At 35.3% G+C, this 27,872-nt stretch overlaps 1 protein-coding gene across 6 annotated transcripts in view; it reads left to right on the top strand.

Annotated features, from left to right (window-relative positions):
* MEF2C (myocyte enhancer factor 2C) overlaps positions 1 to 27,872 on the top strand; it is a 148,577-nt gene that overhangs the window by 14,414 nt on the left and 106,291 nt on the right. Inside the window, exon 2 of one of the 6 annotated variants that reach the window (XM_089909106.1) lies at positions 11,205 to 11,265. The exons of the other annotated variants lie outside the window; for them this stretch is intronic. The gene's annotated coding sequence lies outside the window, so the exon portion shown is untranslated. The remainder of the gene's footprint in view (positions 1 to 11,204; positions 11,266 to 27,872) is intronic. 6 annotated transcript variants of the gene reach the window in all.

Raw genomic sequence — 27,872 nt, 5'->3', positions numbered from 1 at the left:
ATACATGTCTATCGTAAGTTGATTTTGTTATATTTTTGATGATGGGAACAGGGCACATATATTTAAGATGAGTGACAAAGGTCAGTTCTACAGGTCACTTTTTCTTGCCAACATTTTAATTTATTCATGACATTACATGTCAGATAACTTTAGTTTTTAACTAGTCTGTAGGTATTTGAATTGTTTCGTTTTGGTAATCCTGAATATTTGCTCTTGGGATAAGAAGGCTATTCTATACCAAGAATCACAGAGAGTGAACTGAAAAGAATGTTTGGTCAAACCCCATAAGATGTCGGGGCCTCTTACTCATCCCCTCAAAGCCATCAGCAGCGGGGCTGGGTTAGTAAAATAGCCATTGTGCATTACAAGATGGTAGACTTGACCTCACTAACTACTGCTGGTATTGGGGAAGCAGTCACAGGGACGGGAGAACGATCAGAATCTTTTCTTTTGCTACAATCTAAATATACAGAAGATCATTTCGAGACAAAACTCCGTAAGCAAACTTAATTATACTTATCCTGAAGGACTAATCTTTAAAATCCGCTACTTATCACTCAAAGTGTAAATACAATTTTAAATTTCATTGGGGAAAAAACGCTTATTCCTCTTAGGGAGAATCACAGAACTTAATATTTGCCAGTATGGTTTGCATAGTGAAATACTTTTATTTGTTTATTTATAAATTTATTTATTTATTTTTGGCTGTGTTGGGTCTTTGTTGCTGCACACGGGCTCCCTCTAGTTGCGGCGAGCAGGGGCTTCTCGTTGCAGAGCATGGGCTCTAGGCGTGCGGGCCGCAGCAGCTGTGGCTCGCGGGCTCTAGAGCACAGGCTCAGTAGTTGTGGCACACGGGCTCAGCTGCTCCGAGGCATGTGGGGTCCCCCCGGACCAGGGCTCGAACCCGTGTCCTGTGCATTGGCAGGCGGATTCCTAACCACTGTGCCATGAGGGAAGTCCCTGTGAAATAACTTTTAAATACCAAATCTTCTAAAAAGATAGGCCCTTTTATTCCTTACAAAGAAATAATCAGATTTTTTTTTCCTAATTTTATTTTTAAAAATTAAGGGAAGAAGGCTTCCCTGGTGGCACAGTGGTTGAGAGTCCGCCTGCCGGTGCAGGGGACACGGGTTCATGCCCCGGTCCGTGATGATCCCACATGCCGCGGAGCGGCTGGGCCCGTGAGCCATGGCCGCTGAGCCTGCGCGTCCGGAGCCTGTGCTCTGCAACGGGAGAGGCCACAACAGTGAGAGGCCCGCGTACCAAAAAAAAAAAAAGTTAAGGGAAGAGCCATTTCGAAGCTTGAAATTTTCCTGGCTCTCTAGAATATAAACTGTGGGGCCAGTTTATCTCAAAAAATACTTTTGAATTTTGCCAGTTGCCTCAATTTCCGACATGGATACCACCCTGCTTTGTGGTTGGGAGGTAATTCTTTCTTTGCATTTGCTTAGTCATAGGTCTTTTTGGATCAAAGAAAGCTTATTTTTGTAAAGCTGTCCCCAAAATATGTATTATTCATAGACAAGAAACCCATCAAAGAGTCTCACTGCACGGGTAATGATAGGTTAGACTGCAGTGACCAGAAGGCTCTCCACCAGCTTTCTTTGGGGAATTTAAAGACAGTTGTAGCCTTTTTCCATCTGCATCAACATATGTTGACCAGTTGGTTTTCAATTCTTGCTGGCTTGGTGGCTGGAAGTAAGACTGATCTTCTATAAATATAATTGATACTTTCAACTATGACTTAGGAATTCCACTTTTACTTTTATTCAGCACCACTACTCAAGATGTCTCTGAATTCCAATAACTTTTATGATATGTGTAAAAAGCTTGTATTATTAATTTGAAAGCATTATTAATTATAGCTATTTTTAGGCAATAACAATCATAGCTAACTTTCTTTGAGAGCTTACTGTATGTTTGGGCACTGGTCTAAGGGCTTGAACATTAACAAGCATTATCTCATTTTTTCCTCAAAACCAAACGATATAGGCACTATATATATTACTATCCCCATTTCACAGATGAAGAAACTAAGACAAAAATATACAACTTGCCTAAAAGTCATCTACTTTGTTAATGGCAGAGCTAGAGCCTCAAACTGATAGCCTGCAGAGTTCACTCTCTTACCCACTGTGCCAAAAATCTCTCAGCAATGAGATAAGATAAAGGAAATGACTGAACTATAGAAACTTAATTTTGCGTGGTGTCGTGGGGAAAAGTGTTCAGTAACCCCAGAATGATATGATTATAACTATGTTTGCATGATATGTTAGTATGGTTTTTAAAGAGAAGTGAATTAGTTCTTGGTCGATGATATGGTTCCATATTGTTAACCTGGAAAGGAAAAATATATATATATATTTTATCAACTATTTGATAGATTTTCTTTTCATAAGCAATGTCTTATTACTATTTGTGAACATAGATTTTTCCAGTTATAATATTAGCTTTAACTGAAATGTGAATGCCTAGTTTTATATCATCTCCATCTAGTGACATACAGTTTGCTTCTCACTTTTTGAGCTGTTTTAATTTTTAACCTTTATTTGTAGGAATCATAGTAATTTATAGAGTTTTAATTTAAGAATGTAAGCTGTGTGACAGTTTGTACATGGATATTAAATGGGTTTCAAGAGTTAGTTAATTTAACTAGTGCAGGTGCATATTCTAGAGAATTTTTATTTCAAGCACACCTTTCAATTTTCTCATTATAATTAAAAAAGAAAAATAACAAAACGTTAAAACCAGAGATAGACTTGGAATATTGACAAGTTAGAACAACTTGCATCATATTTGAAAACTAGGAAATGTTATATCAAGTTTATTCATCAAATGCATGGCTTTTATTTTTTAATTGAATATTTCTGTGTCCAGTAAAAGGCCTTTTGAAAAAGGAAAAAGATCACTTTTAGAATTTTACTAGGAGAAATAATATAAACTTTCTTTCTTCTAATAAACAGTTTTCTTGTTTTTCATAAAAGCATTACCGTGCTCTTGACTAAAAGTGAGGACAGAGAGGCTGGTCAGAGGTCAGACAGGACTCAGATACTTCTGAATTACCAAATGCATACACTTTGAACTGCAAGATTAATAACTACTGTATCTTTACATCATGGATTCGTTGACAAATTTCTACAGTGAACTTAAGTAACTACATTTGGTTCCGCCTTATTTCACTGTTGAGGAGAATCAAATGCGTATTTGGATTACCTTGCAAACACCAAAATAATCTGTGTTCTCTGTATTTCACAGTGCTTTCAGTAGAAATGTGACTTGAAGATTTGAGAATTAGATGTGTAATTTGGAATTAATTGGTTACAACGATAAATGGCCTCCATGTCACTTTGTGGTGCCCACTGGCAAGGGGGAGTTTTGTGTGCTTTATGCAATATTAAGTGCCACTGGTAATGCTGCGTTCATTCCTATCTTTCAAACAAAACAATTAAGGCTAGTTAGTGTACTTGCTAATTTGATTTTGACTATAGTTGTTTGAATTTCTTCTTTGGAACCTTCCAACTGTAGAACACACTCTTAAGACTCCATAAAACGCCAGATTTTATTTAGTATCCATATACAGCAACAAGTATTCGAAATGCATAGGAAACAAGGATTCACTATTGAGGTCTGGATTACCCTAAGACTGGGGAGGAAGTCATAGCTCTTGGCTAATTCTGTAAACGATAATTAAATACAGTTATTAGTAATACTTTCTGGAAGTGGATTGTGATGTACTTAATATTGCATTTCGAAAGCCTTCTCAAAAATTTTGATCATTGAAGGACTACAATCAGCTAACAATTTCTCACAGAATCCGTTCAAAAACTGAGCTGTAATTGATCTTGGGTATATGTTAAGTGACAGGGTCATACGTATAAAACATTGGGTGTCCTTCATACAGTTAGTTTAGAGCAGTGGTTCTCAATCGTGACTATAAGAGAGCTTTTAAAAAATGCTCGTGCCCATCCACCTCCAGATTTGGAGTAAATCGGCCTGCTGTCTTGGCATTGCTATTTCTCAAAGCTATCTGGGTGATTTTCACACGAAGTCTGGGTGAGAACCACTATTTAGAAGAAGATAAATGTGAATTTTGAACTTGGTCATACAACTCCATGCATTCTGGAAGTTAAAGAAACGAATAAGCTTATAATTTGAGAACGATCTTGGGCTCTGCCCACAAAATGTCTAGTGCTATTCCCCAACACTTCCTCTTGGACATCAACTGAGAATTTATTAATTAATCAGTCAGTTCATTCACTAAGTGTTTACTGGGAGGTGGCTTGCTAGGTGTTAGGGATACAAAAGTGAAAGATGGAGTCTCTGTCCCTGAGGAATTCAGTCTGATGAGGGAGATGAACGTGCCAGATGCAACTGTGAATGTAATGTAATCACCACTATCTTACAGGTATGTTGAAGGTTAAATGCTTAAGTGATAGAATGTTCAACTTTTTCAGGAGATGACTGGTCAGGTCAGTCTTCACTAGAAGAAAGGACACCTAAAGTGAGTCTTAAATGATGAGTCAAATCATTGGCAGTATTCTGGAAAATGGAATTGTTTTGATTCATCTCCCCTCCAAAGTGTAACAGAATTTAATAAGTTTTTTTATATGGCCTGCCATATTCTCAGCTTTGCCTTCCTTTTTGGAGAGGCTGTCCAAGGCCTTGCCCAAGTCTCTTTTGAAATTGGGAGCAGCTAATGAAGCTAAGAGGATGGTACTGGAAGTAGGAAGAACCTAGCTAATCCGCTTTCCGTTCTCTGGTATGACAGAAACCTCCCTGTTACAGATCTGGAGGTGACTGGAAGGACTTGTTCTTCCTCCACACCCACTCAGGCCTTGTTTCCTGGACACAGCTGAAAGGAAGGGGGGCCTGACCCAGGTCCTCCCCTGCAATTCACTGTTTGGACAGGGGATGTGGAACAAGTTATGAATGAGGGAGAAGAGCACCAACAGTGAGATGCTACCAAGAATACTTCATATAGTGGAGACTCAACTTTTATCTCCTACAAAAAATAATTTTAGAAAAAAACTTCACTTGGTATTTTCCTGTTTTTTCTTGTTCTAAAATAAATCAAAAATAGGGCTTCCCTGGTGGCGCAGTGGTTGAGAGTCCGCCTGCCGATGCAGGGGACACGGATTCGTGCTCCGGTCCGGGAAGATCCCACATGCCGCGGAGCGGCTGGGCCCGTGAGCCATGGCCGCTGAGCCTGCGCGTCTGGAGCCTGCGCTCCGCAACGGGAGAGGCCACGACAGTGAGAGGCACGCGTACCTCAAAAAAAAAAAAAAATCAAAAATAGATAAAAGACTTTAGGGGTGTCATACCCTTATGAAAAAATCTTGTGTACTTTAAAATTACTCTGTAAAGGTACTCTAAAAGAAGAGAATAAGCTTGTAAGAACATAGCAAACCATGACTTTATAAGACATGTAGAATCCAAGAAACTGGGCTTGCTCTTCCTACATTGCCAAACAAACATAAAACACACACACACACACACACACACACACACACACACACACACACACACACACACACACCAGCTTCAGAAGACAGAAAAGGCAAGACATGCAGAGGAAATAAATATACTGGTACTACAAGTTACATAGGAAAATGTTGCATTTCTTCATAACACGCTTTACTGTAAAATGAGCCACATCCAACTTTACATAAAGGGGGGGTTAGATGGTGGTCTTAATTTTATAATGGAATAAAATTCCAAGTCTATAAATAAACTTTTCATTCCAGCTTCTAGGCCATGTTATTTTCACAAACCAGATTTCTCATGAGATAAGCCCAGCTTCATATTGGGAGGGAGGAGGGGGAACTGGACTGCACTGTTTGATTAATCATATCCCAGTGACTAGAGGAGAGAATTAAATTCGTTATGAAAGACTGGGAACTTTGGTCTAATGGACTGACTTTTTTGGAAGTCATAAAATGTACTGGATTTGGTCTTAGATAGATAATGCATTAATATCACACATACAATTAGAAAATTATCACCTTGAGTAAATTAAGTATACAGCGTTGAATTCAATTAGCATATTATTAGAAATTTACAAGTCAATAAATATCGTAAGGTGTGTTTATTTTTTTAATGCAACTGGAAACTCCAAAAATTCAATATGATCCAGATGAAAACAAGTGATTTTATTAAGCCCTCGAAAGTCCTCAATGCTGGTTTTGCAGGAAAGGGGCATATTTATCAGTACTGTTTTATCTCAGAAAGGAAGAGCTTTCTATGATTGCAACTTATAAATCTGTTGAGAGTCAGCGAGGTTATCCAGATGAGTTTTTTTCTCACATCATGCAATAGCTGAGAAGCTCTTTCATAGTAATCAGCTCAGAACTAGACTAGTAAATTTCAGGAACATATACACCCGAATTAAATAATGCTACAATATACCTGTAAAGGGGTGCTGTATTTCTAAGAGATTTGAATAGAGTGGACTTCAGATCTGGCTTCACATTCGAATTCTTGGAGAGCTTTTAAAAAATAACAATGCTGAGGAACCAGCTCCAACAATTCCAGTTTCATTGGTCTGGGATGGGTCTAGGGATCAGTAATTTCTGAAAGTATCTCAAGTGATTCAAATGTCCAGTCAGCGTTAACTGTTAACATTCAAAATCTTTAGAACTTTGGATCATCTTTGAACACTAAGGTGAAGTATAAATAAGGAACATTAGGATTACCTCCCTTCTAGCTATAAAATTGAGAAGAAAATAAATTGATTTCTTAAGTTATAAAAGGGAAATTATCTCCTCTGTACAATCTTCCTTTTACCAGTTTATGAGACCAGCTGCATCATTCCAGTTTCTAAATTATTGGCATTTCTAAAGATGAAGTAACAGGGGAAGTGATGAACTTTATAAATAGACTGCATGAAATATTTGGCATGAGGGGTCAAGATGTAGGCGAAGCTGGAAAAAGACTTTAGCTTGTGTGTTAGCCAGAGGCCAACAGTTGTTAAATTCCCTAAATTTCCTTAAGGAAGGGAAGAGGAAGAATCCCTTTAAGAACATAATTTTTTTTTTTTTCCTCCAATGTGTAGTCAGTAAAACCCAGAGGGAAAAAAATGCACCTTTCAAGCCAAAATTAGGTCATGCCAACCACAGCAAATTTGGAAGCTCTACTTCAAATGTAGTCTTGCAGGATTGCTGTGGATCATCTTAATGTCATGCACGTGGTAACGCTGACGCTTCCAGATCATGGCTGCGGGGCTCTGCTGAGCAGGCCAGCTCTGCTGACTGAGCCTGACCGAACCCAGTTAGGCTGCAGTTGGCACACAGACATGACATGACCTAAGGTTGTGTCTGAAAGGTATGCTCTGGAATATGGCATTTTTTTAAGGTGAAAAATTTACAGTTTCTAAAAAAAAAACTCAAAATCACATAACAGTTCATTTTGTTTTGCTTTATGATTCTAGAGGGGAAAAATGTTAAAGGAAACAGGGAATGGACAAATCTAGTATAGTGGCCTGCAGGCATGGCCTCCTGGTAATTAGGAGGAGGTTGCCAAAGAGCTACCTCACCATTAAAAAAAGAAAGAAAGAAACCTACAAAGTAATAGTTTCATTCATGTATTCACCTGTTCACAGAAGTGGCAGGATTGTTCTTTTTCCAGTCTTGAGGGATGTGGGAGAAAATTAGAAGGCCCTTCATTCATTTCATTGGCACTTATCATTACTAGAACGTTGAGTCTGCTGTAAAATGCAATATATTTCCATTATGTGAAAGAAACTTCTGCTTTTTTCCTACCTGCAGAACATAGTACTTCATGGGTGTTTCTATTCGTTATTTGAGTGATGGACTGGCCATAAAAATATAGCTTATTTCCATTACATAACAGAAATTTATACTCTTTTCTACTTGCAAAAACTAGTTAATAAAGTGATAAGGCTTGTAAGGTTTAAACGTTTTTATTGTGGAATGCGCTAGAGAACTTTACTGAGTTGTGTAAGGAAAGTCTGAATATCTGTCATAGTATCCCATGTGTCTGTTATGTCCTCAAAGCAAAAAGCTAAAGCCTGTCTTTTGTTGAACACTACTGAATTCATTCCCACCAAAAAAACAAAAACTCAAAAGAGTTTTGGACTTGTTCCTAAATGAGCACATATATTTGCAGCTGCGGTCTTTGTCACCATTAGCTTTACATCTGTGTCATACCTGCAGAAAGAAGTTTTTCTCTTCCAGAATAACTTTCCAGTGTGTACAGTTAGTTGCATCAGTCTAGTTTCCAAGTTATTGACGTCTCTTAGGATGAGGTAGCAGTGGATATATAATATTCTATCTGTTATGAACTGGGATATTGTGCAGGAGATTGAAAAAATAAAAATACTCTCCTTCTATTATAGAATAGAATTTCTGCATTCTTGAATGACTTAATATAGGAACTTTCATGTGTTAAAATACATTCCCCTTGATTTTTCTGGCGTGCTGGTTCTACAGTCTCTGATAACACAGGAAATAAAAGGCCCAATCAGTACTGCATGAGGATTCTAGACATACTTCACAGAGGAGAAAACACTTGAAGTGGATCTTAAAGAAAGACCTTGAATGTGTCTTGTGTTGTCGCTGCATATCTTGCCTTTTGAGTAGAGACTCTAGTGTGTCACTACACACCCAATAATACAGTCAAATCCCCCACTTATGAATAATTTGGTCCCCTCAATTTTTTTTATTATTGGAAACAGATAATTTATTTTTCATGGAAACAGTTTTTAAATGGCTGTTAACTTCTCACATGAGCCCACAAAAACCCATTGTACACTTACAGTAATTCCTTTTAAATAGCAGGAAGCCATACAGGTGTTGTAAAACAAATAACTGAATTAGACTGTCCAAACTTTCCTTCACCAGTAATGCTTAGCCAAAGCAGTCTCTGATGAGGCAGGTGGAATTTTTGTGGAAATAATGAAAATAATTTCTAGGTTTCACAATGTAGTCTAGTACATAGAGACCTCAGAATCATATGTAGTGTTCCTTTAAAGTGCAGAATTCCCACTGCCACATTCCTGGGGAGACCTTTCAACAGATGATTAGAATGTTTATAGGAGTTTAAGGATTACTGCTTAAAGATCGCAAGTATTCTTAGTTTATCATTTCTTTTTAGAATAGCTTTCTCTGTTCAGATGTATAATAAGCATCACTCTAAATGTTTTATTGGTTATCTTCAGCTAACACGCGGAACATACAAGAAAGAGAATTTCTTAAGGGATAACTGAACAAGAAGAGAACAGAAGGCGAGTAACAAGCATGTGTGCCTGGATAAAGTGCCTGAGAAGGATTTGACTAAACTACCATTAGGACTCGGGCACTTGGGCTCCGGCCTCCATACCTTATCAGTTGCACTCTGCTGTCCTCCGTGGCCCCTAATAAATTCTTACTGCACTGCCTTCTCCAGGAATGTCCGAGGTCAAATTTAAGGGGTTTTGCCCAGGTTCCCAGAATCTAGGCACGTGCCTGCCAGGCATATGGTTAATAGATACTTACTGAATGAGCAAATGAACTCTGCCACTCACTTCCTCTCAATTATAATCTCTGTGGAGTCTTGTTCGCTTAGGGCCCCTGATATGACCGGGAAAGTGCCTCAAACATATTGTAGATGGATATTCTCCATAAATTGAATTGAATTGAAGAAAAATTTGGTGGGACTTGAATTTAGAATTTCTTCTAAGCCCTGGTTGTGAGGTGATTTGCATATGTAAGAAAGTGGAGATTATGCATTGAGTTTATTTGAATTAGACGTTTTACAAAATGGATTTCATGATCAGAAAATGCCTAAATTTGTTGAAACTAAGTTAACAGAAAGAGAGTACCTTGCTGCATAGTTTTATGAGTCTAAAAACAGTACTCCATATATTTAACTCAGAGTTTTTTTTGGTGGTGCTTTATTAACTTCATGGTTTTTAAAATCCTCCTTTGAGATTTTTCTCTGCACCATCTAGACTTGGACCATAATTTGTGCATAATTCAAATTGCAGGAATATGAAGGAAGAGAATAAAAATTCATGGCAACACAAAGTACATTATTTTATTCGCTGCCTTCTAAATTACTCTACTTATAAACTCAACTAGGTATTTTATTCTTCTCTATTAGAGAAGAATAAAGGAAAAATATCCAAAATTATTAAAAAGAAAGGTATCACCTTATTTCTTCATGTAGTACTGTCTTAAAAACTTTAATGATTCTTTTCTAAAAAGTAAAGTGATTTGGGGGAGTAGATAAAAATATTTTCAGATTATTTAAGAAAATAAGCTTGAATATGGAATATATTTTCAACATTTTTAAATGTTTCTCAAAGTATTCTCTATAGCATTTATCAGGACTCTTTCAGATCCCAAGACAGAGAAAGACAGAGAAAGAATTCCGAAGCCCCTTTATAAGTTTGTGTCTGCTCTTCAGGTTTATTCAGCAAGGACAGCACTGGGACTGACACGCTTGCAGGGTGCCTCCCGGTCTGCCAGCTCATCTCTCTTCCCGCATACAGAGCCACTTTGGAGAGTAAACCACACGTAGAATGGGTCATTCCATTCACATAAGTACTAAAATTGGAATGTGTTCTCAGAAACACAAAAGTAAAACCTTAAAGACTCTACTGAAGACAATTAGGATTCATTGCAGTCCTTTCTTCTTATGACAATAGAAAGAATGTCAACTTTTGTGTCTTCAGTAACCATGCTTCTCAAGGATTTAATGAAATGATATATGTACCATAGCACTGTAAAACGGAAATCCTGTACAAATATCAGTTATTCTTAACCTACCTTAGATTGTAAACTCCTTGGGCTTGGGGACTGCACCTTATTTGTCTTTGTGCTCTCTCTGGCCTAAATAAGTCTGTTACACATAATAGATGTCCCATAAATGTTTGTTGAATTAAATTGAAACAAGTGAATGAAGGGTAATAATTGTTCCTAATTCAAATGAGAGAGATTTAGGAAAAACAATTAAGTGCTACCACTATGAAAACTTTCCCTTTGGAATTATCTTTCCTATGCCTGACTTTTGTAGAATTTTATGTATAGCTATTTTATGGTACTAATTTCTGCCTTGTACTAAAGTTCATGTTTAAATTATCTTTCCCAGTTTTGTAAAATTTAAGCTCTTTGGAGGACAGAGATGAAGTATTATTATATGTATTCAGGATATACTCTCTGATGGATTTATAATATCTAATTTAACAAATTAACTTTTTGCACCAGATCTGCTATACTACCTGACTGGCTGAACGATGTTGATCATAACCAAAGATACTTCCTTGGGGTAGGCATCCAGTTCCTTTTGTGAAATACTACTGCTTACTATTCTATGAACCTATGGTAATGATATTATTTATTGTATACTAATACATATTTTTACAACTGAGGAAACTGAAATTTAGAAGTCACATAGATTAAAACTTTGGTCTCTGATTAGAAAGCATGGTTCTTATATAGCTACAAAAGAACTGCCATCAGTAGCCTTTATTTCATTTCATATGTGGTAATAGATGAATGATGATTCTGCATCTTTCTTACATTATAATATTATATTTCTTAGATTTGCCCACCATGTAAAAATTATGAATTTTTGTGGTTCTTGTTTATGTCATGAGTGAAAGTCATGAGATAATACTGTTGTAGCTGATAAAACAATGTTGAGAGACACATTTGTGATTCATTAAAAGACATAGTGTAACTCATTGGCCCAGTTTGGAGTTTAAGTTTTATCCAACTGATTCACGTAAGTTGGGGGTTTTTTGTTTTGTGATATTCATCTGACTAGGTTGATCTCTTATTTCATAAATATATGAGGAACCAAGTACATTGGAAAGGGTTTATATCTTTTGTAAACCCATTAAGTCAACATCTAATGAAAGCTAATTCAAACGTTTTATTTATTCCATTGCTAGTTAGTTAGCATTGGTATATGATGGGAGTAAGAAAAACAAAATGATAGTCAAATCATGAAGTTTTATTCTTCACCAGCAATCTTCATGATACATTTGTTTCAATGATACTGTTATCTAGAAATGATAGTCATTTTTATTTTGCATAGATTTCATTTATTCAGGCAATTCCTAATTACCTGTATTTATTTAAGTATAGCAACTTACTATTGGTGTCAATTTATTGAATGTCTAGGCATTCATGTAGCTACAGAACATTTCTTCTCAGTTGTCCTAATGGAAGATACTTGGCTAGCAAGAGTACACAATTGTTTGATAATTGACTTTTGTTCAAGGGTGTACAAGTCCAGCCTAGAAGACCTCATTATCCATTAGGTACCCACCTCAGCTAGAGCTACATTTTAACACTGCATTCTTAAGAGCAGCATACATATCATTTTAATTATCACTTGGAAATATAATAATTATGATAAAAATCCTTGTTAAAATTTTTTTCTTGTTGTATAGTACACTTATTTCAAACGATAGTTAATGCAGCCAGAAGCCAGTGTTTAAATAAATTGAACATTGCCTTGAATGTTCTTTTATAGGAAATGACTTTAGAGTATGATTCTGACTCTTCTGATTCTTCTCTCGTTGTGTTTCACGTACTTTCTTCATCTCAGCCTCCATCTCTACCACTGGTACTTTTAGATATGTATTTTTCCTTATATTTATTAATAGAAATAGCTTTAAAATTAAAGTTTTAGTTATATAAAAGAGATATAAGATACACAGTAAAAGGCGTGTGATTTTTTTAAATATAAAGTTTGACTCTGTTGCTAATGAATATTGAATACACACTTCAATATATAGTTCTAAAATTATTTTAATCATGTTATCATATCTAAGAAGATACTAATAACCTTTTGTTCACAACTATACTACTAACAAATATAAAGAATTCTGCATAAATTATTTCCATATACAATCACTTTTAGTCATTTAAATTTCCATTTGTTGTTTTGGAGATGTTGCAACCTAAAAATACAAATACAGTTTGATAGTTTGTATTCTAATAGATATGTAAATCCCCTACAGATTGAGTCTGATTGTATTGGTTGCATTATAAAGCTTCAAGTAATAATTACCCCCATACATTTTAGTACAATTAGAATTCTTTAATCTTTTTTGAGATGCTGAAAATAGATTTTAAAATTTCAAGTACCTAGGATAAATAATTACAGTCTATTCACATAACTATAAATGCATAAATTATTATTTTAATTTTAAAATATAAGATAGAGAAGCATACCTTACTAAATATTGAATTTTTTTTTTTTTTTGCCGTACGTGGGCCTCTCACTGTTGTGGCCTCTCCCGTTGTGGAGCACAGGCTCCTGACGCGCAGGCTCAGCGGCCATGGCTCACGGGCCGAGCCGCTCTGCAGCACGTGGGATCCTCCCGGACCGGGGCACGAACCCGTGTCCCCTGCATCAGCAGGCGGACTCTCAACCACTGTGCCACCAAGGAAGCCCTAAATATTGAATTTTTATACCTTAAATTAGCTAGTTGGCCAGTCAGAATGTGAAATTAACATTGGTGGTTTATAGAATGTTAGCATGTAGAAGCTGAAAGTTAGTAGAAAAATCAGCTGAATTTTAGCTGACAGATGTTCACTGAGTGAATTCACTAAATCTATATCCAGTACTTATAAGACAGGTTGATTGATATCAAAATGTGTGGATGTTTACTGGAAGATAAAGCAAAGACTTGGCATTATTCTAATAATTAAACAGAACAAATTTTAAATTGAAAAAAATACATATTCTTCATTTTAAAATTCATTATGTATAAGTTTTTAATGATATATATATATATATATACACACACACATATATACATATGTACATATCTAAGCATGTAAGCATGTAAGTATGTATGTATGTATGTCAAAGGAATCACCAAAGTCAGAGCCAGTACGTGAGACTGGAAGTTTTGCTCGCTACTCCACTTTAAAATGAAGGGCATTCCAAACATCCTGGCAGCCCTAAAGAGCAATGGCCTTCCAGGGTCTGCTCCAACTCTAAATTTCTCCATTCTGTCTACTTTGGCAGTTACCATTCCTATGTTGTGTTCTTAAAGCAATCAAAGTAAGACCTCATATTTCATTAAAATGTTGGAATCTGTTTAGCATGACATAAAAGGTTGATGCTGGAGTCAGACTGTGTAGGTTCCAACCCCAGAGCCACACTTACCTTGTGCAAGCGAAGTCCTCTTTGTCTAAGTTTCCTCATATGTGAAATGGATGCAGTAATGGTACCATAAGGTTGGTATGAGGATTAAATGAGTTAATACATGTAAATAGAACAGTGCTAGACACAAAACAAGGATTAACAATCATTATCCTTTTTTTAATTTTTACAATCAAGAAATTTTGCATTGAAAGGGATTTTGGTTTTTGCCTTTTGAGGAGGAAGGTCTAGGAAATAGATTTTATAATTACCTACATCATCCTACAAATTAAAGTCATTAAAGGCAGATTTACTACTTGATTTTATCTTTTCAAAGTTTTTCTTTAAATTCTTATAGTAGAATTTTAAAGTTTCAATATTATTAAATTTGAAATACAACTAGGGAATACCAGAATTACCAATTTCTAGAAGTTTCTTAGTTTTGAAATGTTGATGAACAACAGATCATTTCCTGAAGGAATTTGCAGATTCATCTCCCTGAAACGTAAGAGAAAACTGAACTTTAATAGTGGTCAGTCATTAATTCCTTTGAAATTAATTTAAACATTTAGACATAAATCAAATGGATAAATGTGTTGAAACCTTTATTGTAGATTTTTAAATTAAGCCTTAGACAACATTTTGTACTAGCCAAATATCACACATTTTTAGTGTATTTTATTATGTCTGTGTGACTTTTTTTTTTTAACAAACAGGTTTCACAATCCTTGTAAACAAGAGAAATTTACCATAGCATTCAGTAGCATAGCCAAACTCATGTGGGGCTGGCTTTTAGAAATGCGATACTTAAGATTTAGACAGTCGAAGCCTGCGAATGTATGAATGTCATTTATTTTCAAATTAACTGATTTAGAAACAAGCAAATTAAAAGTACTTTAAAGTGCTTGGCACAACCATATTCTTCTAAGAAATATTTTACAACATTGAAGAACTTGTGTATCCATCTGGGAAAACAAAATACTCCCACACAGGCCACTATAACTCTAAATAACCAGTCCATTGGCAGAGGGAATCTTTCAGCCAACTCTTTCACAGAGAACAGTGTCATTAGGAAACAGAATTTTATCCCAAAGTATGTCAATTTTTGACCAAAATCTAAATTTTATTTTTTCTTATCAGTGTGGCCCCCTCATCAGTGGGAATGAATTAATGGCTTTTTTTTTATGTGCTTGCTGAAGTTGCAAATAACTAGTTAACATTGTGGAGTGAGAAGTTACACTACTTAAAGTTTTCAAAATGTGTCTCAGTTTATTACCTTATTGTGACTAAAATAATTACAACAAGAATTAAACATTATATATAAAGCATTTACCTTATTTCCTGCTATTACTTCTATGTAGAAAGATGTAAATATGTGAATTTTTATCTTAAGGAGATGGTTTTCATCCACATATGGTTTACCCAGTACTCTGCAAAGTAAGAGATGTTACGTAGCTAGAAAGTTGTACCCATTCAACCAAACTTCTGGAAGTAGGTTTGTTATTTTCTACTAAACAGTTTTCAGCCTCTATAGCTTCGGATTTCAAATACAGATCATTATTAGGTTATTAAATCATGCAGATTCTCTCCACCACTTCCTCTGCTATGTGCCTTTGGGGAGTTTTTTGTTTGTTTGTTTGTTTTGTTTGTTTTGTTGTTGTTTTTTTGCGGTACGCGGACCTCTCACTGTTGTGGCCTCTCCCGTTGCGGAGCACAGGCTCCGGACGCGCAGGCTCAGCGGCCATGGCTCATGGGCCTAGCTGCTCCACGGCATGTGGGATCTTCCCGGACCCGTGTCCCCTGCATCGGCAGGCGGACTCTCAACCACTGCACCACCAGGGAAGCCCTGGGGAGTTTTCTTAAATAGCAAATTATTCTACATCATCTTTGTAAAAGTTATCGTAGTAAGATTATAAATTTCGCTAAAATATTATTTATGAATTTTAGTTACATCACCATGTGCCCATTTACTAGTTATAATAAGTTTGCAGAATGGAATTTATTTGCACTTTGTGTATTGCCAATTTTTACTCATGTACTTTTTAAAAGCAATATATTTAATCTGATTTTTGTAATTTAGATAATAGTTTTTTGAATTCAACTTCAAATTTGAGAAACTGCTTTGTAATGTGTTTGTGATCCAAGTCATTACCAAGAGTTGGGCAACTATAAATGAGATAAACAAAATAGAAATAGTGATCTTATGTGAAAGCTATAGATTGGTGTCTGATCTAGTCTTGCAACTATGTATCTTACCAGCCTGTTAAAATCTAAAGGTCCTGAAATTATTCTCTTTTTTTTCCAAAGTCGTCGTTTTATAGATGAGTTACTAAATGAAAAAAAGAAAAGTGGTAATAGAGGAAGTTGGCATGGAGAATTGTCACTGTACTCAGCTCTTTTATCTTTTTCTAAATATAGTTTTAAGATATTGTTCAGGTCAGCTGATATAAGCGGGGGAGTGCTTCTTCATGTCTTCTTTCTTTCCCAGTCATTTCAATAATGTTTTGATGAATTAAAGTATATAAGTGAAACAAAGAAATCAGCACCAAGTTCTCATATTAATCTGAGAATTGAAACTGCTAATTCCCCAGATATTTTTAATATATTGCTAATCTCAAAACCAGGACTAAATTGGTATTCCAGGACTAAAGTGGTAAATTTTTAATAGAGATGTCTCTTACAAGCAGGTCTTATTATAACATACTAGAATATCATTTATTCTTTGAGGGTGTGATTTATTCTATTTAAATATAAGCCCTGTAAAGGAGATGTGTTAATCTATTTTTACTCTAAGTACATAAATATGTCTGTTGCATTCTAGTCAGTAGATGTATTCAGAAGCCAATATGCCTCCACTCTCACATTTCTTCTGTAAATGATGAATAATATTGATAAATGAAAATTACAAATCTGCAATAGAGCTTAACTACTGAACACTAAATCATTCTGTTACTAACTCTGTGTTCCAATGACATTTTCTAGATTAAAAAAAAGTCATTCCTACACTTAAAAAATATTTTGTGCTTTTGCAGCAATATAAGCAAATGTGCATTTGAAAGAAAATTCACAATGCAGCCACAAATAATTCCTTTAAGACTCAAAGTGCCATTTTCAAAAATGGTTCAATTTTCAGAATGGAATATTTAAAACCTCTTTCCTGCCAGACTTTACATTCCACATGTTTGGTACAATTAAAATAGGAGAGTTGAAGGAATGGAACTCTTCCATCTATATTTTGGAAAAACATATTCACTCACCTCAATTTGTCAGTGTGCATTAAGAGGGAGGTCATTATGCAGTAGAAAAAGAAGAAGAAGGCAGCTCTAACTCATGTGACTGACATGTACTGAACATGGCCATTAATACAACTTGGCAGTGACCTTGGCAGAATTACAGGTAATCTCCTTGCAGGGTTAAACTATTTGAATGATATTTCTACCATGTTAAGCACAAAGAGAAGTCTCTTTGGAATTTTACCCTTTAATTTTCTTTTATCCTAACAAATATATTTTTTAAATGATCCCTTACTTATTTTCTTTATCCGTTTGCTCTCTGAATTGACAGTTTATCCAAAACATTGTTGCTGTAATTTTTCTGTCATTATGGGGAACTACTGTATATTGGTATCACTTTCATAAAGAGTTGAAGTTGATTTTATTTTTATTATAGGTGTAAGTATGTAGTCAAATTTTATTATACCACTCATAACCAAAGTTCTAAAAAGCAGAAAACCTATATAGAGAAGATATAGGTTGAGAACTCAATGTTGAAAAAATTCCTTTATTATGTATTTTATAAAAACTCTCGGCACTGTTATTATTATTACCATTTAGGATTTATTTGGATTATATAAGTTAAAACATGTATTTTTATCATAACTTCTTGGATTTTGCAATAGAAATTTCAAGTGCATCATTGTTTATTTCTTCCTACCTCAGGTGAGTTTGTCACATAAGAAGGGAACTTTGGCACAGAAAAGATTCAGGTAAATTAATGGAAAATATCATGACAAATAGTAAAGTTGTCATCTTATTAAAACACCCTATTGCCATTGTAATCTCATATTTAGTAATAATCTGTACTGAAATGCCTATAATATGTAAGAAGTTTCACATAATGGAAGTTGGGCTTAGTAAAAAGCCTCTAAGCAGGTCGTAATTTCTTACAGTTGCTTCTACATCATATTTCAATACAGGAAATGAACAGTGACTATAAAGGAAGAGCATTTTTTTCCACAAATGTGGATCCATTTAAAAACTATTCCTTCCTGAATTGTTTCTGGGGTCTTTTGGCAATTTGAACCAGCTGTTGACAACAGCATTTATAGGAGCCATTGACACTGGAGGATATGACAGTTTCTGTTTGGTGTTCATTTTTCGTAATTTTAATTCTAGTTCAACTTTTAGAAGCAGGCCAAATTAGTTAATTTCTGGAATTAAAGCAAATTCACTGGTCATTTACATTTTTGAGTATCACATATATGTAGAGAATTAGAAAGCTGCTTTCAATCAATGAGTCATTTATAGTATACAAGGTGAATTATTTTCATACAGAGCACCCTTACGAATCATTTGATAAGAAGGACATGGAAATTTATTAGGTAAGGCATGTTCAATAGATTACAGTATCCTGAATTTCTCATCAGTTTACCTATAAGTTTAACCTTTAGCAACACCTATTTCCAATTCATTGTCAAGGTGATCTATATAATCAGAATTCCATATTATGTTTATTTTACCCAGGAACCCACCAAATGGAAAATTAGAGGTATCTTATCTCTGGCTATAAATTATAAGTAAATGGTTGCTGGCAGCCATAACACTATTTAAAATCTTAACCATGGGGAAAGAGAGTTGTTCTTGAAATAACTGTAGTAGAAATACATTAAGAAATATAATTTCAATCAGGAAAAAAGTTAATCCAGTTTCAAAAAATGACATGGAAAAGTCAGAGAAAATGAAACACCCTTCTTTAATCTAAGGGGAGTCAAACTTTTAGGTTTGTATTTAGATAAAAGCTCAGATCATGAATGTACTGGATTTTATATATTTTACTGTCAGCTGATTTAGGACTTTCACATATAAAATTTCAAAACTAGATGATGAAAATATTTCGTTAGAAGTTTGTAAGGCCCCCTAACAGATGAGGCAATATAGCAGAGGAATATGAGCTTAGAATCTGGAGTCAGGCTCCCTTATCTCAAAACCTAGCTTTGCTACTTAGTTATGGTAAAGTTGGGCAAGTTTTGTATTTTTTCAGTGCCTTGATTTTTTTTCTGAACCAGAAATATAATATGAATAATGATCATGATAGTACAAAATTATCCAGGTATAAGGTTCAATTGAAATAATAGAAATAATATTCCTGGGACATGTTCACTCAATGAACTATCATTGTCACTATTACTAGGATGATTAAAAATTGTTTCACAGGAATAAACTATCAAACACGAACTAAAATTCTGTTGCCAAAATTTCAAATTTTATTCTTCAAATCTTTTTCTCCTTCCACGTTTCCAATCTGAAATAGACTCTCCTAACATGATAATTTTCTGGATTAAAGAAAGTCATAGATATTAGTTCCAATAGATTATAAAATCTTTCATTAAAAATAGAAGGAACATGTATATCATCTAGTTAATGCCTCTCACTTTGTCATGGAGAAACTGTGTATTAGAAAAAAATGAATTTCAGAAATATTAAAAATTTAGTTTAAATGTGATTGCGTAGCCTACATTGTCTACCTAGTAGTTGGTCTGTCTGATTTTTGCACAATGTCTCAATAGAATTTTAAAGATAGACTTTGATTTTTTTAACTTAATTCCAACAATTTATTGGTTTACCATTGATTTTTAAAATAGAATTTAAATAATACATACACACACAAAATATTTTAAGTGATGGAACGTGTCTGTGTTTGGGTGTTTAAGCATAGAATACAGTTAAAGTTTTAGCAAAAGACAAATGGCTAATGGAAAAACAGACCTAAATAGAAATGCTTTTTGTGACGTGATTTTTTAAAAAATAAACAAACACAAAAGAAATCTAAAGAGACATTTTGCAAAGCAAGGCAACACTACCCCAGACATTAGGATCTTCTAAAGTAGCTCAGTCTGTTGAGTTTCCCAGATGGTTGTCAGTGATGTGCCTATCTCTGCACCATACTCTTCTTCTCCTCCTAGGGCAGGATTGGAGGAGGGGCAGTAAGCTTCTGTGGGTAGATGGCTGTGGTGCTCACATCATCACATGCCCTCTCCAGTTCATACATTTCACTATAGGATGGTGCCTCGATTTCAAGGCTTCTAGAAAAGAAAAGTTGCTTTCCCTCAAAAACCATTGAAATCCTATTCTATGTTAACATCTTTTTAAAATTATTATTATTTAGGTTCTTATAAATACATGAAAAATTTACCAAGGAAGTTGGCATATTGGCACACATCTAGCCACATGGAAGAGTTGTGTTCTCCTTTATCTTACTGTTTTCTCCTCCTGAGAATCTTTTCAGCATACTTAATGAAAACTAAAATTTTGATGAAGAATTATCACAGTATCTCCCACTTCTTTGTTTACTGTCATTTTGATGGCTGATGCTATTTCCATAAATTCTCAGGGAAGGATTTTTCTTACTGTGTGTCTTTTATTTCTTTTCCATAGAGTTGATGTCTGTAATTGCACTTCGTTTCTAATCTTCTATCTTTTACTATACAATAGGGAGCCACTGATCACTTGTTTCTGCCCTAGTATAATAGAAATATCCAAATATTTCAGTCATACCTTACCCAGACATACAATCAGGAAATGTGAAAATGAGTGGCTTTCTTAATTTATTAGAATTTATTTCTCTTTCAGTAAAGCTAAGACTATTATTCATTAATTAGTTTAGTTTTTATCAAACCTGCTGATTGCATTATTTATTTAGATTTACATTATTTTAGGATCCAATCCCAGGCAGGAATTAAATATCTGAAAAATTCAACAATAGAAAAAGATGAATTTAATGGAACAGATTTTCAAAGGACTTGGAAATACTTAAAAGGTATTCTTAGAAAATTTAGTATGTAGGATGGAGGATGCACAAGTAGTCAAAAGACTACTTCATCTTGTGTCACAAACTTTTAGATAGGGAGGAGAATATCTGGTTGGCTAAATACAGAAAGACCTTATGAGGAATGGGAATGAAAAAGTATTATGAGAAAAAAAAGAAATTTGAAATAATATGAAAATGAAAGTTCCAAGAAAATAGTAAAGACTTAAAGTAAAGTAAGTAAGGCTTTTAAAGTAAAGGCTTAAAGTAAAGGAGAGTCAGAATTAAGATACGATATTTACGAATTTATTCAGTTTAACCAAAAACAACAGCAAAGGATAAAGAGTAGCCCAATTTTCATGTGAAGGGGAAAGTAAATATAGCTCATATCAGGAATATTTTAAGTTCCATGAGGGCATGAATTTTTATCTGTTTCATTCATTTTATTCCTTTAGATCCCTTAGAATAGTGCCTGGAACATAGCAGTTACCCACCCCCCCAAAAAAAAGTGGTTGAATGAAGGAATGAATTTAATGATTTTTTGCATATGTAACATAGGTTTCCATATGTAACATATGTACGTATGACCTAAGGAATCAAGTGATATTAAATAACAAAGCAAATTTCATGGAACTCCTGAGCAATTCTGGCTAAAGCCTAAGATAATTTTAGTAGCAGGAATTCTTGTAACATAATGCCATTGCAAGGCCACAAGCTACTATTCTTAAGGATTTTTTAATAAAGGCTAGAAGGTAACTATCACAGTGATAACATTTTTAAAAGAAAACAAAGTGTGACCCAAGGAACCACCATTACTAACTCTCTTATTTGCAGACTTAAAAATATACAAGGAAAAAAATATATATATATACAAGGAAAAAAATCACTATGATTTGTCATACATTTGTTATACATCCTGTAACACCCTGGGTGTGAGTATAAAAACTGGTCCTATGAGAATATTTTAACCTTCACTGTAGAGTGTGAAGGAGAAGGGATAGGTATAATCTCAATTTTCCAAGCCTTTTGATTTTGTTCTGTATGACATCCTCATCCATCAATTGGGAAAATATTCCTTAAACCAGGCAGATTTGAATGGTAGCTAAAGGAACAGTGAAATAAATAATTTGTACATTCAATTTAAAGGGTTCTGTGTAAAGAGAGTTTTTGAAGTCTGGCCCTTGAAAAGGCAAGATCAGAACGCAGTGTGACCTTGGTAGACTGGAGAACTCGTCAGAAATCATGAAGTCAAGGGAAAAAAAAATAAAAACTCTTTAAATACAAACTGTGGAAGAGTTGGCTGGAAGCAAATCTGGCAGGGGAAAAAATACAAAATTGGAATAAATGAAAAGGTAAACATTTACTTTAGAATTCATGCAGTGTGTGGATAATTAAAATTATGTATCTGATAGGAGTATACAAGAGCCTTTTTTTAGTACTATGTATATTTTTGGACTCCAGAGCTAAAGGCAGGTATGACTTGAAATGAAGAGCCACAAAGATGGGGGAAAAAAGAGAAACTAAAGCAAGGAAAGTATGACAAAAATAGATATAATTCAATTCACAGTCTTAAAGCACATGACATGAAAACATGATCACCCGGTGTTGTTCTCTCTACAGAGGCTACAACAACAGGACTGGGCCTAAAGCATTCTGTGAGGGATTAGCTATAAGTAAGAATTTCCTGAGAGCGAGAGTTGTGAGATATCAAAATAGGTTAGTGAGGAAGGTTATGTTGCTCCTTTTCCGGAAGGCCTTAAAAGAGAGGTGGAATCTTTATGAAATAATTTGGGTATGGTATTATCTGAAGGAGGGAAAAAATGATATGACCTTGCATGGCCCCTGCCGCTATTAATATCCGGCATCTCTGCTCTTACCTTGGCTGAATGGAAATGTAGATATGTATTTCTACAAAAAAAAAAAAAAAAAAAGACTTTTGCTCTTCTGTAACATAGCAAAATTTATCTTTCTCATAAAGAGAATTTTAAGGCAAGTGAAATGTCCAAGCCCACCCTGAAATTCTCCATATTAAATTCAGAGAAGCAGTTATTAACTATTCATCTTCACTGATTTTTTTCAAAGGAACTGGATAGAGACTGTGCCATTATTCATTGTTTTCCAATTCATAAGTTATAAAAGATGAACATTTTTATACAGTTTTGACTTTCAGAATCCTCAGGAATGTGGCCAGATAATGATTTGGTGTGTTAACTAGTTGCTTGATGATCATGTCCACTTTTCTAACATCTAAAAGTAACGTGTTCCCCCTCCACTTCTCAGAACTCTCTTATTACTGGATCCACCCACAGGCATGAGTGACACCAACATAAAAGTTATTCCAGAGGTGTCTTCGCTGTGAAAGGCAGTATTTGCCAACAGGTCCTTTCTTACCGAGTTAGAAATCTCAGAGATTTCCTGTTTACCACAAGCCCTCTCAAAGTGCCTGGGATACATAGGCAGCCATTTTGAGCTTCCACTTTGCAGTCACCTGCCTAGCATCTTAAATTGAATTCAGTCTTGGATATAATGTGCCATTGTTGCTTATGGAGTTTTTGAGTGTCACTGACCTATAGTGCTCATCAACTGGTACAGTAAACATGTATAAATATATAAATGAAGACATATGTACCATAGTATTCTGCCTATGAAAGTAGGAGAAAAGGCGATACATGCTGAAAGTATACAATTACATCCTCATACTCTGTAGCTCTGAGGTACAGTGTGGAAAAAAAATGATGTGAACTTCTGTAACACACCAGTGTGTGATTTTTCTTCCAACCATCATAAATATATTGCAAAGTAGGTCAACTGTTATTGTACAGTTAATTTGTATATTTTATTAGGTGTGTGTTTTATAAAGTTGATAGCCATAAAATGACTTCTAAAAGAATATATTTAAAGAGGCAGCATTGCAGTTATACCCAGAGGTCTCAAACACAAAGAATTCTAAAGAAGTAGGTAAATGTATAAAATTCTAAAGTGGAAACTCTACTGCCCATAGAAGAATATTGTAGTAGACCATAATTTGAGGAGATGTAGAAACGTGGGAGAGTGAAGAGATAATGACCAGGGTAATACCAGGGTTGGTTAGATCTGGGTTAGAAACCTCCCCGAGGTACTTTGAAGGAGAGCAAGATGACTGCCCCAAGCCTGGTGGCAAGATATCTGTAATACTCTCTGTAAGCATCATCTTATCATAAATGAAGTTGACTCTTCCGACCCATCCTCAGGAAGACACCTGTTTTGATGGTTACCAAGAGTCGAGATGAATATATGCTGATTCATATACACTCACCTGTTTTCCCTGGTGAGCAGCCACATTCATCTGTAGAAAGGAGGGGGAAAATACCATTGGTGCTGATCAGCCAGTAAATACTGATATTTTAATGAAAGGTATCTAACTCAAGTTTCATCCTGTTCCCGTGCTAGTACAGTGAAGTAAACTCTTTTTTTGCCATCAAGAGTAAGAGAATGTTAGATACATTAAAGAACATTGATTTGAAAAGAATTTCTTAGATTCCACTAAATCCCTCTGAATATCACATTTTCTGTATAGAATTTTAACTTTAAAGTACTCTTTTGAATATTACCTTGCAGCATGGAGAAGTAGCAGAGTGTGTGATTCGAATACGAAGTCTAGGACTGGATTGATAAGGGTTCACATTATAACTCTAACACTAGCCCTGTGACCGTGGGCAAGTAATTTAACCTCTCTATCCTCCAGCCTTTGTTTCTGTGAAATGAAAATGGTAGTAGTGCCTTCCTCATAGGCTGCTATGAGGATTAGAGTCAATATATGTAAAGTTTTTAGTGCCATAATATTTTATAATTTATAGCTAATTATTTATTAAATTTCTAAATATGATTAGTAGTCCAAAGTGCAGAATATAACCTTGATCTTAACTGCTTATTTTGCTTGAGGCTGAGGTGAACCAACTTTTCAATGCAAAAAAAAAATGAAAAAACAATTATATTTACCAGGCAATTAAACATTTTTGTCAGCTTATTGTTTCTCTAGAACTATATCCTTTGGAGAAGCATTCTGACCTCATTGTGCCTTACACCTTTATTGAATTTATACCATTTAGGAACTTGAAAGGGGGCTTTAGAAATTGAACCCAGCTCCCTTTATATGTCTGAGGAAAATTAGACTCAGGGAGTTGACTGGCCCAAAGACCTGCAGCTCCTGGGTAACAGAACCCACCCAAGAGTCTGATTCCAAATAGAGCTTTCTTTCCACTGCACTCTACTGCTTTCTGGTGCTTTGGACTTTGGAAACAAATCACACTAATTGCTAAATATTTTTATTAATATTTTTACTTTAAAAGAACAGCAGTTTTCTGCACCTGATGTTATTTTGTATTCCTTTGTCAAGCTAAGAGAATAGATTGTTGTTTTATCAATTATTCAACAATAGTGTTAGGTTTTTCTTTGAGCCAGGCACTGAGCTAAGTGTTGGTTTGGGGCCTATATATTCAGTAGTCAGAGGAAAGAAGCTTGATCCTTTCTTTAAAGCTAGCATTTCCCAAGGGATATTCCTGATACATTTGTAAATACTACAGATTCTGGCATCTAGCATATTAAAGACTATGAACAGTCCTGTAGCAAAGAAATCTATTTTCCTAATTTTTTTGATTTCCTGATTTTTTTTAGGGTGTGGAGGGGTAGGGTGGGCGGGGGATCACTTGTTAGCATCCTTAGAAACCAGTGATCTGTGGAATCCACTTTGGGATTTCTAAGGAGAGTCATGAGCTTGCTTCCACCAGTGGTTGCTTTTTTTTTAGACCCTAGGTTTTAGAGAATCAGGATGAAAAACTGTCCGTGTCAGTAACTTCTGATTTTTGTAGCACGGCTTTTTTATAGGGAAAGTACTGTAATACTTTCCATGTAGTAGTATCTGCCAAGGATGACTTGGGCTTTCCTTGAAAAGAACCTGGGACAGAATGTGTAGACATGCTGAGATAAGGAGCCTCCCGCCAGGCCTTCAGCCCAGGACCCAACTCCGCTGCCCCCTCCCCGCCCCGCTGCCCGCGGTGCCCGCCCTGTGCAGCTCATTTGCCTGCGCTGCCTGCATCTTACAGAGGAAACATTCTGTTCGTCTGAGAACACCTCTATTCCTAGCTCTTTGACAGTTTCACTTTCCATATCCCCTCAGTTCTAAACATGTGGAAAAAGAGATAAAGAAAGGTGATGAAATGAAAAAATCGAGTGGGGAATGCTTCAAATAGAGGGAAGAAACTCGTATTTATGTGTCTGCTTTGTATGCGGCTATGACTGGGTTTTGGAGGGGGAGGAAAGTGTCCTCCAAAGGTCATCTTACAGGATAGGGAGGGAGGTGAGTATGCAGTGTGAAGTATTGGTTAGCACTGAGAATAAAATAAAACACTGTGCTAGTTTTTACTAGAATAATGTCTATACTGTGATTCATTTAGGAAAGGAAAGAAGACATCTTGATTAAAAAAAAAAGAAACTTTGCAAATTTGTGATTCTTTTTCAGGGCATTTAACCAATAATAATGAAAATAGATTAGTGTTAATTTAGGCTTCATGGTAAACTGTACAACTTACCGTACTTTAAAACTGATAAATTATGTTCACCAAATAGGACATAAAAAGAAAATGATGGAATAAAGGATCAAATTTATACCACTCTCCCAAAACATGACAGGGGAGGGAAAATTGAAAATATATACCCATTTTTCCTTAAATAAGGTTTCCTTGAATAGGAAATTTTGACCCCTCCCCTTACTTAAAATACTATAGTTTTTCATTGGACATTTATATTTTACAACTTTTAAAATTAAAGTGTCTGTTGTTCTTCATTCTAATTTCCTATTTATTAAAATTCATAATCCTTAAATTTTGTATTTTTCCCTTAAAAATACCTTAATTTTAAAAATACTAGATGATTCAATTTGTCTATTCGTTCTAAATTGGAAATTAATCTGTTTGGCTTGAGGCTACATAGCTGACTCCAAAGATGTGTGAATGTTTCCCATACAGTGAGACACTGGGAAACATTGTCTCATTGATTATCACTGAGATCTTAAAACTGTGCTGATTGCTTGGGAGTTGGGTCCTATGAGAGAGGAAATAAGTCAACCTAAAACAATGACTGTTACATTAGTAATGTTGTGAGATTGTTTATTTCTAAAAGAGTTTTAAAAATACGATTTAGGGCTTCCCTGGCTGCTCAATGGTTGAGAGTCTGCCTGCCGATGCAGGGGACGTGGGTTCGTGCCCCGGTCCGCGAAGATCCCACATGCCGCGGAGCGGCTGGGCCCGTGAGCCATGGCCGCTGAGCCTGCGCGTCCAGAGCCTGTGCTCCACAACGGGAGAGGCCACAACAGTGAGAGGCCCACATACCGCAAAAAAATATATATATATACGATTTAAAAAATATAATTCTGTATTTTACATTTGCAGAAATTTTGTGTTGTGTTTGTCAGATTGCTCATGGTACTATCCATATTTAGCACTGCAAAATGAACTTATATCCACAAGACCTATTTCAACCAGTGGGCATTACTTCAGTGAAATAACCACATCTCAAGGGAGAACACACCGTTGGATCCAACTAATATAAATTTAGAAACCTTTTGCATTATACTATATTCTCTGTGTTTCAAAGTATTTATAATTTCCATAAAATTAAACAAGTTTACACAGAGAATTTCAGAAATCGAATTGCATCCAACTAAATTTTTACAAATGAATGTGGATCTATTTTTTTATTTGAGCCTCACA

This window comes from Delphinapterus leucas, chromosome 3 (assembly GCF_059928025.1).
Source record: "Delphinapterus leucas isolate spDelLeu-1000000601 "Yukka" chromosome 3, BTC_Dleu_Yukka2, whole genome shotgun sequence".
Lineage (NCBI taxonomy): Eukaryota > Metazoa > Chordata > Mammalia > Artiodactyla > Monodontidae > Delphinapterus > Delphinapterus leucas.
This window is presented reverse-complemented; position numbering and strand designations above follow the sequence as displayed.